This window comes from Oryctolagus cuniculus, chromosome 10 (genome assembly GCF_051225735.1).
Source record: "Oryctolagus cuniculus isolate XC-2025 breed Fujian yellow rabbit chromosome 10, ASM5122573v1, whole genome shotgun sequence".
Classification (NCBI taxonomy): Eukaryota; Metazoa; Chordata; class Mammalia; order Lagomorpha; family Leporidae; genus Oryctolagus; species Oryctolagus cuniculus.
The window spans coordinates 122,916,721-122,933,730 of record NC_142876.1 but is presented as its reverse complement, the minus strand read 5'-3'; the positions used below and the strand labels follow the sequence as shown (position 1 = coordinate 122,933,730).

Genomic DNA, 17,010 nt, shown 5'->3' with positions numbered 1-17,010 from the left:
ATGCCCCCTATCAGAGAGTCGTCTTCAAGCCTCTGATCCAGCTTCCTGCTACGGTGTGCCCTGGGAGGCAGCAGGTGATGGCTCTAGTATGTGGGTCTGTGCCATCCACACTGCAGACCAGCAGTGAGTTCTCTATCTCCTGGTTTCGACCTGGCCTCGTCCTGGCCATTGCTGGCATTCAGGGAGTGAACCAGCAAATGAAAGGTGTCTCTTTCTGCTTTTCAAATAAGTAGAAGTAAATTAAGATTTTTTAAAAAAGATTTACTTATTTATTTTGAAAGAGAGAGAGATCTTCCATCCACCAGGAGCTTCATCCGGGTCTCCCACGTGGGTACAGGGTCCTAAGCACTTGGGCATCTTCCACTGCTTTCCCAGGCCACAGCAGAGAGCTGGGTCAGAAGAGGAGCAGCTGGGATGTGAACCAGTGCCCACATGGGATGCCAGTGTTGCAGGGGGTGGCTTTACTCTCTACACCACAGCGCCGGCTCTGAAATTTAAAAAATTTTAAAGTTGCCTTCAGACTATGTGCATCAGGTGTGTTCAGAACAGATAAACTTCATGTTTGCACTTGAATTCCAACCCCAGGATATCTCAGGATATAAATGTGAACATCTCAAAATAAAAAAAAATTCTAAACATTCTGGTCCAAGTATTTTGGATAAAAAATACTCAGCCTGTCATATCTATCAATCCATCTATCTGTGTGTCTACTGTATGCTATCCATTGTCAATCCAGTGCATACAGTTGGTGCTCAGCACACAGTAACTGAGTAAACGAGTGACTGTGGCTGGCACAGTGGGGAGCAAGAGCTGCTGACAGGCAGGCGGCCTCCCGCTCCCGGAGTCAGAGCAGAGGGAGCCTGGGAGCTGGGGGCAGAGCCTCCCCGCCCACCACGGGCGCGCAGTCTCCTCTTGCCCTGTGTGCTGGATGTTCCCGTGCTGGGAACAAATCTAAGAGGTCCCAGGTCTGCCGTCCGGTGACGCTGACCCCCGTGTGGCTCCAAAACCCATCAGCAACCGTCAACGTGCCGTCTGCTTTCTTGGATGCAGGGGGAAGAGGAGAGGGCATGTGTGTGGCACAGGTGGTACCAGACAGGAGGCTGCCGCGAGCTGGGGCAGCACCCCTGCCCAGGGCCTTTCCAGCGCCAGCTCATCTATCTTGAATCACTAATCACATTCAAATTGGCAGGTCTCTGAAGCGCTCCTGTGGGCATCTGCAAACTCGCCCCCGAAGCAGACTGTCTGAGAAGCACTTGCACCTCATACCCACACTGGGGCACCAGGTGCTGCACAGAGGTCTGCTTTATCTTTGTCCTTCCCTGGCTGGGCTCATTTAAATAAAACTGCAGGCGGCAATGCATCGTGAGACCTGGAAAAGCTTTCGCCGGTTACTCTCATCAAACACAAACCATCCCTGTTGATTGTAGAGAGAAAAACATTTTTAATCAAAAAGGAAATTCCGTGCAATGCAATCACCAGAGCTGATGTGCACGGAACGTCTCTAAGGGCAGCCACCCTGCGGGGCGTGTCCCCTGCAGACACCTCTCTGGGCGTTAAATGGGTCCAAGGCCTCACGGTGGCGGGCGCAGCGTGAGGAGGAAGGAGCTCTAAGCCCGGCCACAGCATGTGCTCGGGACCCCTGGGAGCTGTCCCTGCCGCTGGGACGGCCGGGCCCAGGTCCTGGGTGGCGGGCATCAGACTCTGCAGAAGGCACAGCTGGTGCACCACAGAGCCGGTGCAGAGCAGCTCAGGAAGGGAGGCGGCCTGTGTGGGAGGGAGCACTTCTGCTTGCCTCGGGGTCTGCCCTCTCAGGCCCCAGGGTCATCTCAACCTGCTCCACCGCCCGGTCCACAGCATCCGAGCCAGGCTGCCTTCCCCGGGGCCCTGAAGTTCCGAGCCTTTGGCTAGGGAGGGAAGTGGAGGGACTGAAGTTGAGAACGGGGCCTGAACCCCTCCACTTCACAGATGGAAAAACCAAGGCCTGGCCTCAAAGGCACTAGGGCCTCAGCTTGCCCCTTTGCAGCCTTGTGTGGCTTCTAGCCTGGGGAATGCCAGCCATCTTCAGAGGCGGGGGCGCCCCAGAGGGGCCTCGCCCATGGTGCTGGCACTGGCAGATGCTGAGTGGGGGAGGCAGGCGTCAGGGGCTGGGTTTTCCCCCAGGACGCTTCGGAAAGCTCAGCTTGCAGAGACCCCTGCGCCGAGACAGGAGGGCTGGCCGGGGCCAACGCTTCCCTGTCTGTTCTGTGAACACCGATAACAGGGCTTCCTTCCACATTCTCACTGCCGCCGCACCCGCCCCCCCCCCCCCCCCAGCTGCTGGGCACCGGCCCCTCTGGCCACACACCCCCTCCACCCTCCACCCGGGCCGTGACCTTGCCCTGGAAGGTCAGCACCGGGATCGGGCCCACGCCTCCTCACCTCAGCTAGTTCCTTCTCTTCTTTCCTGGGCTGCTGGGTTCGCGTTTCACTTCTGCTCGGGCAGGGGTGGAGCGACACCATCACGTCGTTTCTGGCAGCTGTGGTGGGCCTGGCGGTGAGGTGGGGGAGGAGTCCTAGTTCTGGTTCTGCTGTCAGGCGGGCTCCTGCACCTGGCCAGCCCAGCTTCCTCCTCTGCACCCTGGCGAGGTCACAGCCACTCCCAGGGCGGGGAGGCTGACCCCCGTGAGAATGGCCCAGCATCTTCCAGGTGCAGGGGCCGCGTGGGACGCCCCCCCTCGAGGAGACCTCAGGCAGGAGAACAAGCCCGGAGGGGTCAAGTGGCTCCCCCAAGGGCACTGGGGGTGAGGGTGGAGGCAGGATTAGAACCCAGGCTCATTCCCTCACATCTTTCCAGCCAGGAGCCTGGGCACGCCTGCGGGACCCCCAGCTGCAGTGCTGCGAACAGACCCAGGGACGGGAAGAGGGTATGGCAAAGGGCATGAAGAAATGGAACTAGACGTGTGCATCTGAGGCAGGCGCTTGGCCTAGTGGTTAAGACGGCTGCATCCCAGATCTGAGTCCCGGGCAGCAGGGATACGGGGGGGGGGGGGGGGGGGGCATCAAGTGATTAGGTCCCTGCAGTGCACCTGGGAGACCTGGACTAAGTCCTCACATCCCAGCTCCCAGGCGCGCCTAGCCCAGCCTCCAGCCACAGCAGGCGTCCGGGGGGGAGTGCATGAGACAGGAGCTGTCTGTCATTCTCTGCCTCTCAACAAAAAATTTTTAAAAAATTAACCTGGGGAGACCTGGATGGAGTTCCTGGTCAAATTTCTTTTGGTGCAAACATTTTTGAACCCCATGCAGCTTCTCCATAACATGCATTTTCCTTGTATTATGAAGAGAATTGTTGGCACCAAAATAAACCTATACTTCAGATTCCTTTTTTCTGCGAACCTTTTGAGTTTCCTGGGATCTCCCCGCCACCCCCCCCCCCGACCCGTGGTTGAGTGGCACCTGCGGACCGCAGGCCTCTGCCTTGTCGTCTCACAGCAGGCTGGTGCTCCGTCTGTGTCCCTGCAGGCGCTGTGCCTTGGCGGCTTAGAGAGAGGCCAGGGCCTGGGCAGCATCGCAGAGAGGAGGGACCTGTGAGCTTGCGGGGTGGGGGTGGGGGCGCCCCTGTGCAGCAGCCTGCCTGGTGAGCTGGAGGCGCTGTGGGGAGCCTGCGACAGGCTTCTGTATTCCCAGGGCTTACAACCGGAGCAGGGTGGTGGTGGTGGACTGTGTGGCCACCGCAGACGTGCTGGGCTGACCTCATCCACAGGGCTGTTGTGGAAATCACAAACAGCTCCTGCCAGCTGCCCAGGCAGGGCCAGGACAGGGCCCTAGAGCGATCGGCCCCAGCCTCCCGTGGCCTGCTGTCTTGCCTCCTTGTGATAACAGCAGCAGCTGCCAGGCCCGTGGGCAAGGAGCGGCCTCTGGGGCTGGCAGGGCTGGGTGGGGCCGTGACTCACAGCCACTAGCCAGCTTTTGTCTGAGCCCAGTGCTGGGGAGGTGAGGAGGAGGAGGGTGGGGCGGCGGGGACTAGAGCCTGGGCTTCCATGTCTCTGGGGCTCTCCCCGGCGGCCCCACAGCTTCACCCCTCCAGCCCCCAGAGCCCCTGGCCAGTACCCTCCGTTCCTGAGCTCACGTCCCTCTCCATGCCCTTCCTGCCTGTGTGTGAACACGCTGCCCCTTCCCCGTCTGCACGCTACTGTTCCCCCACTGTCTTCCCCTTCAGAACACGCGCCCAGGGTGCTCTCTTTGCAGACACAAACTCAGAAGAGCCCCGTCTCAGCAGACGGTGGTCTGCTGGGCAGGATTCCAGGGCCTGCTAGATGCTGCCCAGAGCAGGGTCCCCAGCTCGGAGTGTGAAAAGAGCTTGGGACGTGCACAGCTTGAAGCCTCGGGGTCCGGGCTTGTGGGAGCCTTGCCAACACCTCCCCCAGGACCTCGGGGTTGAGTGGTGGGTGCTGAGCTGGAGGCAGCAGGAGGGAGAGCAAGGAGTCAGAGGATTCACTCCAAGCCACGGAGAGCCGTGGAGCACGAGGCGGCCGAGGCCTGGCCTCCGGACTCGCCTCCCAGCGGGGCTGCAGGACTGGCTGTGTCTCCCTGCCTCGGTTTCCCTGACTTGTCACAGCCTTTTTAAAGGTCCCGCATAGACGTGGATTTTGCACTGAAAAAAACTCTGCTTTTAATTCCGACTTCTAGGAACCATTTGCAGGCCGCCTGCAAGTTCTGCACAAGCGTGGGCGGCCGTGGTGACCCAGTGTGCAACCCGGAGGTGACTGAGACCTCGCCCCGTCCCAGGGTTTACCGCGGGTACTGGTAACCCCCCGCCTCTCAGCAGGGCCCTGATCTCTGAGGAGGGGCTCGTGCCACTGCCACTGGGGACCCCCCGCAGGGGACACCTCCAGCCTGCAGGTGAGGACAGATCAGCAGTTTCTGGCCTTCCAAGAACAACCAGAAATCCAGATTTTTGTGTGAAATCATCCTGCTTTTACGGCAAGCTTTATGTTTTGCATTCTTTAAAAACAGGCCTTATTTTTAGCTGTTTATTTAGTGCACCGCTCAAAGTTCAGCGTCCAATTTAAAATTTCCCAAACTGCCCTCTGGCCCAGCTGAAGCGCACCTGTGCTTTGGGTCAGCAGGTGGTCCGTGTCCAACCTCAGACCAGAGGAAGTGGCGATCGATGGAGAGGAGCCCAGAAAGTAAACAGGCGGTGACTACCCAGGCGATAAGGGCGGGACGGCGGGGACAGGACCTGGCTGAGTCAGGAGCCAGAGGAGGGGCAGCCACACAGCCTGTGGGGGCATCAGGGAAGCCTTCCTGGGAGAAGGTGGCAGCCTAGTCAAGCCCCAGAGTGGAGCACATTCCAGAAATGGCAGCAACGGTGGTGACGGACATTTCTGCTCGTTGCTTTCCCAGGGTGAGCTGTTTCTGTAAACAACATTTAACGTGCACAATAACCCTATACGTGAGGGGTTGTCTTCTTCCAGCACTGGAAACCAAGGCACGGAGAGCTCCAATCACCTACCAAGGGAGCGCAGTTAGCAGGTGCCACCTGTGCACTGACACATGGCTCTGGAAAACTCCATGGAGTCCAGAAGGGCATCGGGAGGCTAGACCATGGAAGAGAACAAGATACGCACGCAGAGCCGGAGACGGCAGAGGGCACAACACCACTGGGGACCCTGCATCCGGCCTCGGAGGGCCTGGCTTTGAGCCCCAGCTCTACCTCCCATCCAGCTCCCTGGCCATGCACACCCTGGAGGCAGCAGGCTGCGGCTCCTTGATTAACCTGGGGAGACCTGGATGGAGTTCCTGGATCACAGATTCACTCTAGCCCAGCCCCCGCCTTTGAGGGCATTTGGGAATGGAAGATCTCTCTGTCTCTCCCTGTCTTTTAAATAACTACAAATTAATAAGTCTTTCTTTAAAACCTGAAGCTGGCCACCGTGGCTGAGGTGTGGGCTCTGTTTGCCACGCAGGGGGAGGAGCTGGGTCCCAGGCTGTGCCAAATGCGGCAGGAGTGCCATGGGCCACACCCAGGAGCTTGGCTACACCTGGAAGCCTGCGGGCGCGAGGGAAACGTGAAAAGACGGAAGGACCAGTGTAACTCCAACTCCTCTTCACCTTACAGGAGACTGCGCCTTCCCCTGCCCTGCCAGCCCAGCCCAGGGGTCCCCGCCCCAGGGAGTGGCAGGAGGGAAGAGCAAAAGGCCCCAACCGGTGGCTTCCAGACTTGAGACTGAAGATTACAGGGCTCCGGCCCCGACCCTTGCACACCCCGGGAGCACCCAGTTGTTCCTGCGGCCTCACCCTCCCGCCCACTGGCCTCCTGCAAAGGGAGAGGCCTGGGACGTGGCTCTCCCAGAGTAACCCTGGGGCGGCAGAACAGACGGGCTGGAGGCAGCCCTTTGAAGCCCCTCCTGGGACCTGGCTGGTGGCCCTGCCATCCCGCTGCCCACTAGCCACCTGGCCAGCCGGGCAGGCCACAGGGGCCAGGTGCAGAGGCCCCGGAAACCCTCCAGAGGCAGCTGGTCTCTGGTCTCCGGGTCCACGTGGGCCGTGAGTAGAGGGAGTGAGATGCAGGTATGAGCGGCAGGGGCAATGTGTCAAGACCCCTGTGTTGCAGTCGGCTGGGTCCTCCCCTGATTTCGGGCCGCAGGGGTCTCCTTGCATTCCGAGGCCCCGGGCAGGTGGGCCCCAGGCTCCTTTGCAGGGATAAATCGAGGCATTGGCCTGCTCCCATGCTCAGGGGGACACTCAGCATGGGGAAAGTAACTTCAGAGGCAGTGGAGGGGATTCTCGGTGCGGGCTTCTCACCCCTGGCCGCTTGGCATTTGGGGCGGGATCGTCCCTGGCCGTGCAGGGGGCACACGGCAGGGGCAGGCCTGCCCTCCAGGTGCCAGCAGCAGCCCCACCAGTGATGACAAATGAGCCGGAAATGTCTCCAGACGGCGCCGCACATCCCCTGGGGCCCAAGTGACCCAGCCTGCTTGAGACCACAACTCTAGACCACAGCTGCTCACAAACTATGTAAAAGCAAACCACACGCAGAATTTTACATTTTCTACTAGCCACATTAAAAAAAGTAAAGATGCAGGAAACCATTTTTTAATGTATTTCATTTTGCTCCCACACATTATCGTTTCGACGCATAATTCATATAAAAAGGTATGAAAGACATGCTTCATATTCTTTTAGTCTGACAAAAAATCTTCAAAATCTGGTGAGTCTCTTACAGTTTGGGGCTCCAGCCCACTGGGCGTGGCTCTCCCCAGCACATCAGAGACAGCCGGAAACCAGAGCCAGGGCCAGCACAGCGCCTTGGCCGCACCGGGGCCCCCACGGCCAGCCCCGGCCCTGCCGCGCGCAGATCTGCAGGTTCAGAGGCTCCGCGGCTTAGCCCGTGCCCGTTCAAGCGTGAGGGTGCCGGGCCAGGAAGCCAGGGTGTGTGGGTGTGGGCAGGTCAGTGAGCAGACTCCCATGAGTCTTCCCACCTGTGTAAGGGGGCTGTTCACACTCCTTCTCCGGGCTGGGATGGGCACTCACCCCCTGCCCCCTTCTTCTCTGGCCACAGCACCCCCTGAGCTCCCCAGGCACCCCACAGTTTGACTTTCTACAGGCTGAGGCCCTGGGCCCGGGATGCCGCCCCATGGGGAGACCCCGAGTCCAGTGACAGCCTGGGGTGAGGACCCCCTCTCAAGCAGAGGATCTGGGTGTGTGCAGAACCCCCTAGCCTGTCTCACACGCGTCCAGCAGCCAGGACAGTGCGCGCGCAGCCGTGTGGACCTCTCGCTCCTAGGCTTAGGTCACTCGAGAAAAATTCTCCTGAGGGAGCTGCAGGGTCAGTGTTTTGTGAGCTCCCTCCCTCGGCAGGGCTGCCCGGCCCCTGCTGCTGCCCAGGGCTGGGGAAGCCAGCTCTGCCTTTGCACCAGCTCCCCTGGTTTCCAGTCCCAACACGTCAAAGGGGAAGGTGTTTGTCGGCAAACCCCAGGCTTAGCCTGGCACTCACTTCCTCTGCCTTTCATCAGGACCTGGGCGGCTCCCCCGGGCGGGCAGGCGGGCGGGCAGGGGTGAGACAGAGGTCAGGCCGGGCTGCAGCCACAGCCTTGAGACAAAGGGTGCCCCTGCGCCCGGACACGGGCAAAACAAACCAATCAGGAAAAGTTCTCGGCAGAGCTCCACAGGGGTTGGGGTGGTGTCCCAGAATCCCACTTGCCCCAGTTTCTGCCTCCCAGTGAGCCCCATGGTGCCGGTCAAGTGGGTGCTGGGACGGGGGTCACGGCTGGAGGTCACCCTGGGGGTAGCAGGTCATCCCCAGCAGGGGGAGGCTTCACCAAAGATCCAGAGTCCAGCAGGGTGACTCAGGGGCACCCCCGCCCAGGGAGAAGGGAGGGGAGGGGTCAAGAGACGAAAGCCAGGACCTGCTGAATCCTCCAGACAGAAGGGGCGGGAGCCGGGGCTGCACTGGGGCGCTTCCCCGCCTGTTGGTGCTTGGCCTCCTCTTCTGCTCCCACCCGCTTCTGTCCATTCTGCAGGCAGCAAGACTGAGGCCCAGAAAGGCCACTGGAGTCAGTGTCCTAGACCTTGGGCAGGTCACTCTGTCTGCTTTCAGCTTCCTCCCCGTGAGACGGAGACAGCGCTTGCTCTCGCAGGCTGTGGAGTAGGTGGGACACACATGGAACACGTGGCTGTGCCTAGGGCTGGAAACCCTGCTGCTCACGCACTGTCGCCTCTGAGTGGCCGGCCCGAGGCCACACAGCGCACGCATTCCGCCGGGGCTGACTCACCCAGGAGTGAGGGATCAGGAAAGTGGTGTGAAAACCCGTCCACCTTCCCTGCGGCAGGCCCGTTCACTGCTGGGAGGGACACCTGCTGTTTGTGCCTGCCCAGCAACCTCCCCTCCCTGCTGCAAACAGCACCTGTCTCGCCCGCCGTCAGCCTGCGAGGTTCCCATGGCTTTCACGCCAGCCCCAGCCCGAAGCCAGGCCACAGTCAACCCTGGTATTTGTGTAGGGGAGGGAGCTTTCTTTCTCAGGAGGGTGTCAGCCAGGCCAGGAGGCAGAGCCAACAGGTAAAGAGCAACAAATCCCCAACGCGATCCCTTGGGCACCTGGATAGGGCTGTGCCTGAAGCCGTGAGCTGTATATGCATTTCCCCACTAGTTCACTGAATCCATTTTCTGTCTTGCAACCAGGAGTGTCTACTGACTAATTCAAGGCTTGTCTGATACCAGGTTCTTGTATCTTAAACCACACCAGATTGACTCAACAGTATAGAGATTAAAGAGAAAAAGGCAAAACAAATAAAACAAATACTTTCTCTTTCTCGCTTCCTTTCATCTCATACGTGCTCACCTCTGCTAACAACGGCTGAATGAGTGTGCAAATGTGTCCAGAAACGGTCACACTACTGCTGACTCACGACCTGGCTCCCAGCAGCAGCGTCACCTTCCTGGTATCGGTATCACCATTGTCCACACAAAATCAGTGGCAAGTCCACAAAACCTATCAAACTTCAATTTTTTTTCAAGATGTATTAATTTGGGGGCCAGCACTGTGGTGCAGCTGGTTAAAGCCCCAGCCTGCAGTGCCAGTATTCCATATGGGCGTCAGTTAGAGTCCTGGCCGCTCCACTTCCCATACAGCTCACTGCTAGTGCACCTGGGAAAGCAGCAGAGGATGATCCAAGTCCTTGGGCCCCTGCACCCACATGGAGACCCAGAAGCAGCTCCTGGCTGCCGGCTTCGGATCCACTGAGTTCTGGCTGTTGCAGCCATTTTGGGAGTAAACCAGCAGATAGAAGACCTCTGTGTCTCTGTAACTCTCTTTCAAATAAATAAAAGAAATATGGAAGATCTTTCTTCTGCTGGTTTGCTCTCCAAATGGCCACAACAGCCGGGGCTGAGTCAGGCCAAAACCAGCAGCCTGGAACTGCTTCTGGGTCTCCCATGTGGGTGGCAGGGGCTCAAGCACTTGGGCCATCACCTGCTGCTTTCCCTGGCACGTCAGCAGGGAGCTGGGTCAGAAGTGGAGCAACCAGGACTTGAAGCGGTGCCCCTATGGGATGCCAGGGATGCCAGGGGCACAGGTCAGGGCTTAACCCACTGCACCACAAGGCAGGTGCTGATGCCTCCCCCTCCTTTTTTTTTTTTTTTTTTTTTGGACAGGCAGAGTTAGACAGTGAGAGAGAGACAGAGAGAAAGGTCTTCCTTCTGTTGGTTCACCCCACAAATGGCCACTACAGCCAGCGTGCTGCGGCCAGCACGCTGATCTGATCCGAAGCCAGAAGCCAGGTGCTTCTCCTGGTCTCCCACGCGGGTGCAGGGCCCAAGCACTTGGGCCACCCTCCACTGCCTTCCCGGGCCACAGCAGAGAGCCGGACTGGAAGAAGAGCAACCGGGACTAGAACCTGGGGTGCCAGCGCCGCAGGCGGAGGATTAGCCAAGTGAGCCGCGGCGCCGGCCTGCTGACGCCCCTTTGAGAAAAGCAGAGACAGTGAGGCTAAGAATACGCTTCTTTCACTCATCATCTGGGCCTCCAGAGGAATAATCACTCCACAAGCATTTAGTGTCCCTTTTCCGCGCTGGGCTCCGGGGTTGTGTGCAGATGACCAGATAAGAGCCATTCCACCACCTCTCAGATACTTCGCATTCTTCCTGCTGCACGCGCTCCCCCGCCTGCCTGCCTTCCCCGGGAGGCCCGGCTTCCTCGTCCTGCCGACAGGCCGACAGACCGACAGACCGTGACTGGGCCTGCGGGTCTCCACCGGGCGTCAGCTGTGGTCGCCGGGCCGTCAGAAGCCCCGGTGCTGAGGGTGCCGAGTCGCTGAGTCATCTGCAGGAATGTCTCCCACCGAACTGGCAGCGGAGCAGCAAGACCTCCAGCTAAGCAGCTGGTGACCTGGCCGCCTCCAGCCCTGGGGCTGGCACCACCCCGAGGTGACGTGACTCACCTGCCCAGGCCAGATCTTGCTCATTTGGAACACCTGTGGGGAATACCAGTCTCCTGCGTTTAGTGAACACACACGATTCGGAGCTATTTTTACAGGTGTGACGCTGTCTTTCAAGTGCCGGCAACCCCCCTCCCTGGGCACGCCAAGCTACGGCCGCCGGCTAAGGTAGCCATGCTTCAGAAGGCTCGCAGGTGTCTCTGTTCCCAAGAAATTTCTTCTCCTCGTGGGAAAGCATGTCGCACAAGATTTACCACTTAAACCACTCTCGACACCTGTCTCTCCAGATTCTGAGGCGTCCGTCATCCCAAACAGAAATCCTGCACCCGTCAGATACGAATTCCCCAGCCATCTCTGCTGGCCCAGGAGCCCTCCTCCACCCCAGCCCTGGTCTGTTCCAGGTCTCTGCCCTGCACCATCCTGTGAGCCTGCTCACCCCATCCCGGACGCGCAGGTGTCGGAACTGCACCTTCCCGAGGCTGAATAAAGTTCTTGGGGCACGTGCAGCGTTCCTGTGAGGGCGGCTGGGCGACCTCTGGCCCCTTCCGTCTGCAGCAGTGGCCATGGCTTCTCTGCAGGGCTCAAACCGCTCACCTGTACGCTGGGGCTGCCCTGCCAATTCTGACCGCCTCTGGGGGTGCCTGTGGATGAGATCCCATCCCGGGGAAGGAAGGTGTGGGAATCCACGAGTGCCCCACAAGAACCCCTCCCCTGACGCTGCTGACTTCGTTTTCTCCCTTGAAGAGAAAACGACCCTTCCCTAGTACTTTCAGACGCCGTGAATTCCCGAGGACACGGCCAGTGGGCGCAGGGGCCGCCGCCACTCCGCTGAGGTTGCCTGGTGATGGCCAGGGTCAGGGTGATGGCTCAGGAGTGAGACCCGGGTTCACTTCGCAGCTGTCTCACATTCTGGGTAAGAGGGAGAGCCCTGCAGCCTCACCAGGTGATGGCGAGACCCCGCTGAGCGCACACCTGTGCGGCCCTGCCTCGGGCCTCGGCTCTGCGCCCCCCGCCCCCCTCCAGGGTTTTTTTTAAGCGCCAACCCCCCCCCCTCCCCGCAAAGGGCGCTTTCGCACGCGGATAGCCGCATCCGGCGGCGTGCAGGGCGCCCCAGGGCGCAGTCCGCACGCGTGGGCTCCTCGGGCCGCACCAGGGAGCCGGTGGGTTCCCGAGCGGGCAGTGCCCGGGTCACCGCCAGGGCCGCCGACCGTCGCCGTGGCAACGGAGGTGGGTGGGGAGGGTCGTCCCGTTAAGGGACCCCCGCAGCCGCCCAGACGGGCGCAGGGCTCCTCGGCTGCGTCCTGTCCCCTTCCGGCCGCCCCACCCGGCTCTCCCCGCGGGGGCTGGCAGATCGGGGAGGCTCCCGCCCACACGCCCCGGGCGAAATGCGTCGGCCCGCACCAGGGCCGCTCCTGCCCGAGCGCCCTGCGCCCTCGGGACGGCCCTGGCTGTGCGGGGTCCCTGGTGCCACCGCCCCCAGAGTCCGCCCCCGCTCCGGGCGCCGCCGCGGTGGTCTCTATCGCCCTCTGCTGGGCAGCGCAGAGGCCGGCTCCTAAACTGCTCCCGGGCCCTCCTGAAGACCTGGGAGGGCGGGACTGGGTTGCAGGCAGGGTCCTCTCCCCGCAGAGCAGACGGGGACACCGAGCCTCAGACAGGGCCAGGAGTCCCGCAGCCACCCCAGGACCGCGTCGGGGCCGGCGCGGATCAGCGAGAGGTGCGCGGCGGGCCCGCACCTGCCAGGTCTCCTGCCGCCCCGCGCCCCGCGCCGCTTCCAGGTGTGCCCCAGAGCCGCCCTTGGGGAGGGGGCTTGTGGCGTCACCTCATGTCCCGAGGGGCCAAGGCGGAGTGGGCCTCCCCCAGCACAACAGCTTGGCCGGCAGACCTCAGGCTGGGGCTGAAGGAAGCACACGGTGGTGGTGGTGGAGGTGGAGAGCAAGGCCTGGCTTCCTTGTGAAAATGGAGCTGTTGGCATGACTGCATGTTACTGCATCCGGGATTATTGTTCCGTAGGAGTTCTACATCTTTTGGCGCTGATTTCTAGTGGGTGAAGACCCGTAGAGATAACCGGCCAGACCAGAAGCTCTGGGCCGTGGCTGAGTGAGACCTGGCCTCCCCGTGGTGGTCTCGCCCTGGTCCACTGAGGACGGGACCTTGCTCTCCTTTGCCTGTGCTGTCGATCACTTGGGAGTCTGCAGAATGGCGGGTCCTGTGCCTGGGCTGGAGCTGAGACTGCTCCCACCAGCTGCTGGACAAGGCAAGCCACAGTCTTAGGGACACCCTAGACGCCGCTGTGCCCTGGGTCCTGTTGCAGGCCTGGGACCCCCTCAGGGGAAGGCAAGGCAGATGGCTGCTGGGGGTTGGCAAAATCGGGGTTCCCTGATAACAGCTGGGAGATGTAAGAAAAACGGTGTCAGAGGCTGCCTTGGATCACAGGTACCAAGTTTCTAACTGGAACTTAAAAAGCTGCTCTGTGACTGGGGCCAGGGGCCAGGCTGCTGGAAACTGCTATATGAAGACAGGGTGCCAGCTAGGTCTTTGCTGACTCAGCGAGCATCATCCCCGGGTCGCAGAGCGCCCGGTGGGTAGCTCAGTGGTGGGAACTGCAATTGTCATGAAAAGCTGGGGCGGGGGGCGGGGGGAGGACTGTAAATATGACACATGGCGTTTTTGCCGTGGGTTGGAAAATATATTTAAAACCAAACTACTTGTAGCCGCTTCTGCTGTCTAAATCGGAGTGACAGCAGCATTGACATCAGTGGAAAAATGAATTTCTAACCAGGTCTTTCCACTCACAGAAGGGCAGAAGGGGGGCTGACGTCCCGCCTGGGCCACAGAAGGGAGCGCAGGCTCAAACGCCAGTGGCCTCTGGTGGCAGGAGCTGCCTTGCCCGGCTCAGTGGGGCCCTGGTTCTGCACTTGAACGTGTGGCCGCCACGCCGGACTGAACGCCCGTGTTGTGCATCTGGGGAAGGTTGTGCGTGAGGAACGGCTGTGTTGTCAGCCACAGGTTCAAAGGAGCAGGCAGTGAGAGACGTTTGGGAAACAGGGTCAGAACACGGGCCCTGGAGGTGGGCGGCGGGAACCTGGGAAGAGGCTGGGGCCTGAGGAAGGGGGACAGGAAGTAGCTTCTGGCTACTGAGGCAGGGGTGGGGGCAGGGACTGCCCCTCCTGGAGGCCAGGGAGTTTGTGCAGGCGCTGAGGGAGCAGCAGAGGAGGCTGTGTTCCAGCACCTGGCGTGGGAGCCCAGCAGTCGGAGGCTGCCAGCCCCCTGCAGGGAGGGGCAGGGGGCACTCGGGACGGGCATAAGACCCTGCCATTGGCTAGGACGACACCACCACAACCCAGCCACTGCCTGGGGAGGTCAGTGCGGCCTTCGGGGATTTTGACATTTCCAGGGGGTAGGCAAGACCCCAGCAGAGACCCCAGGGTGAGGTGCTGAGCCGTTGTGCAGGGCTGCCCCAAGGCCACTGCTTCATGGCTTCACTTGAGGTCTGCATGGGGCGCAGCGGGGTAAGCCACCGCCTGCCATGCCAGCACGCCACCTGTCCGCTCAGCATCATGTTTAAGTTGGTGGTGACCCTGCGGCCTCTGCACACTGGGACACTGCCGAGGCAGAGGTGCAGAGAGAGCCCCACAGGCAGGGGAGCGGGCCAGCGGTGCGCCGGCAGCAGCAGCAGCTGTGGCTGCGCACTACGGTGAGCTGGGAGCGCAGCAGCACACTCTGACGGAGTCCTCACAGCGGTGATGGAATCCTGCCAGCCCCACCAGGCAGAGAGGAAAACGCGGTCAGACAAAGGACTTTGCCCAAGGTTGCTTGGCTGTGCCTGGACGACCGTGCACAGCGCAGCCTGCGATGCTTTGCGCTGTGTTGTTTGAGCACTCACTCTGAGCATGGTTCTGGCTGCAGAGTGGAGAACGTGCCTCCCTTGTGCTTCACAGAATCGTGGTGGGCTGGGATACAGCAGCCGGGCTTACGCTCCAGGGCTGGACAGTTCCGTCTGGGTCCTCGTGAAGGGCTCACTCTGTGTGGCAAAAAGGACAGAACTCAGAGGAGGACCTCAGGGAGCACCCTGAGCCCACGCCCTCATGCAAGTGACAGCGTAGGGACAGAGGGAAAGCGCCGTCAGCGACAGTCCCAGGGGTCTGGAGATGCACCCTGGGCTCTTGTCTGAGGCCCCAGGGTGCCCAGGGAAGGAGAGAGAGTTCCAGACAGGGGCTAAGCAGCAAGGGAGAAGGCCAGGAGTGGGAGAGGGCGTGCGAGGGGAAGGAGAAGCGATACTTCATGGTCCCCTGAGAGATTGGGGGCAGTGGCGAGCAGGCACCCTGGGGTGGGGAGACGCTAAGAACACATCTCACAGGGCTGAGGGTGGTGGTCAGAGGCCTACACACGTGCTTACTGTACACACTATATGCTAATCGTATGACAGGACCGTTCCCTACATGCAGCTACATGAGAATGCACTGTGTGTATGTGTATTTATATGCACATACCAGGTACTTCAAAACATCTAGAAAAATGGAACGAAAGTGAATTTATTTTGGTACGAAAAATCTTTTTCATAATCTGAAAAATACGTGTTCCTGAAAAATTCAAAGATTTAAAAAAGTTTGGCAGCACTGGGGTAGGCACTTGGTCCAGCAGTTAAGATTCCACCTCTTACTTCAGAGTCCATGGTTCAAGTGCCAGCTCTGATTCCTGTCTCCAGCTCCTGCTAATGGGGACCCTGGGAAGCAGCCGTGGTGGCTCAAGTGGTTGGGTTCCAGGCTCCTTGTTTTGGGCTGGCACAGCCCTGGCAGTTGTGAGCATTGGGAGAATGAACCAGCAGATGGGGGCTTTCTCTCTGTGTCTATCACTTCTTCTCGGTCCCTCTGCCTCTCAAACAAACAAACATTTTTAAAGATGTGCCAGTGGGGCCAGTGTGGTGGTATAGTGGGTATAGCTGTCATTTGCAAAGCCAGCATCCCATAGCAGTGTGCTGATCTGAGACCTGGCTGCTCCACTTCTGGTACAGCTCCCTGCTAATGTGCCTGGGAAAGCTGCACACGATAGACCAAGTTCTTCGGCTTCTGCCACCCACGTGGGAGGCGTGGAAGGAGCTCCAGGCTCCTGGCTTTGGCTTGGCCCAGCCCTGGTCATAGTGGCCATTTGAAAAGTGAACCAGTAGATGGAAGATTAATCTCTTTCTCTGTCTCTATCTCTGTCACTCTGCCTTTCAAGTTAAATAAGTAAATCTTTAAAAATTTTTTTGCACCAAAATAAACTCATACTCTTAATCTCATTTTCCCACAAGCTATTTAAAGTTCCCTCATGTATCTACCCATGTGTGGATACAGATGAGTAAATTTTTCCTTAAAAACTACACCACAATCATACAAAATAGTATTGTTTTATAAAAAAAATTTAGTGAGATACAATCATGATATAGCAACTGGCATTTACACACTCTGATGAGTTTTTACGACCATAAGTACCCATGATACCATCCCCACAATCCAGACAAGTGGCCCAGGGCTGGAGCTGTGGTGTGGCGCTCTGAGCCTCAGCCTGCAGCGCCGGCATCCTGTATGGGCACTGGTTCATGTCCTGGCTGCCCCTCTTCCAATCCAGCTCTCTGCTATGGCCTGGGAAAGCAGTGGAAGATGGCCCACGTGCTTGGGCCCTTACACGCATCGGGGAGACCTGGAAAAAGGCCCTGGCTCCTGGCTTCAGATCGGCCCAACTCAGGCCATTGTGGCCATCTGGGGCATGAACAAACATATGAACGGATGGAATATCTCTTTCTCTGTTTCTCCCTCTCTCTCCCTCTATAACTGTCTCTCAAATTTTTAAAAAATTTTTAAAAAGACAAGTGGCCTTCACCTGGGAGGTTAACTCATGCCCTCCGGGCACCCCTCCCCCAACAACCACTGCCCTGCCCTCCGTCCCACTTTCTCGAGTGGCGCTGGCGTTTTCTGGAACCGTGCAGCTGTGTTCTGTAAGCCACCTCATACAGTCTGCCCACTTCCATCTCGCCTCTCTCTGCACCCAGCACCGTGGTTTCTCCCTTTTCCTGGCTGAGTACCGCTCCACGCTGTTCTGAGGCCTGGCTTTTATGCG

General features: G+C 59.4%; 1 long non-coding RNA gene across 4 annotated transcripts; it reads right to left on the bottom strand.

The window, feature by feature from the left end:
• Positions 1-246: 246 nt before the first annotated feature.
• On the bottom strand, positions 247-12,410 carry LOC103352098 (uncharacterized). Of its 4 annotated transcripts, XR_016214464.1 has the most exons (4): positions 11,351-12,410; positions 10,918-10,950; positions 2,419-2,527; positions 247-487 (listed from the first exon to the last, which is right to left on the bottom strand). It is a non-coding gene; the product is annotated as an uncharacterized LOC103352098 (long non-coding RNA). The 4 variants fall into 4 exon arrangements; XR_016214463.1 differs by having other exon boundaries at positions 10,918-11,909; XR_519631.4 differs by lacking the exons at positions 10,918-10,950; positions 11,351-12,410 and adding an exon at positions 3,433-3,862.
• Between the last annotated feature and the right edge of the window lie 4,600 nt (positions 12,411-17,010).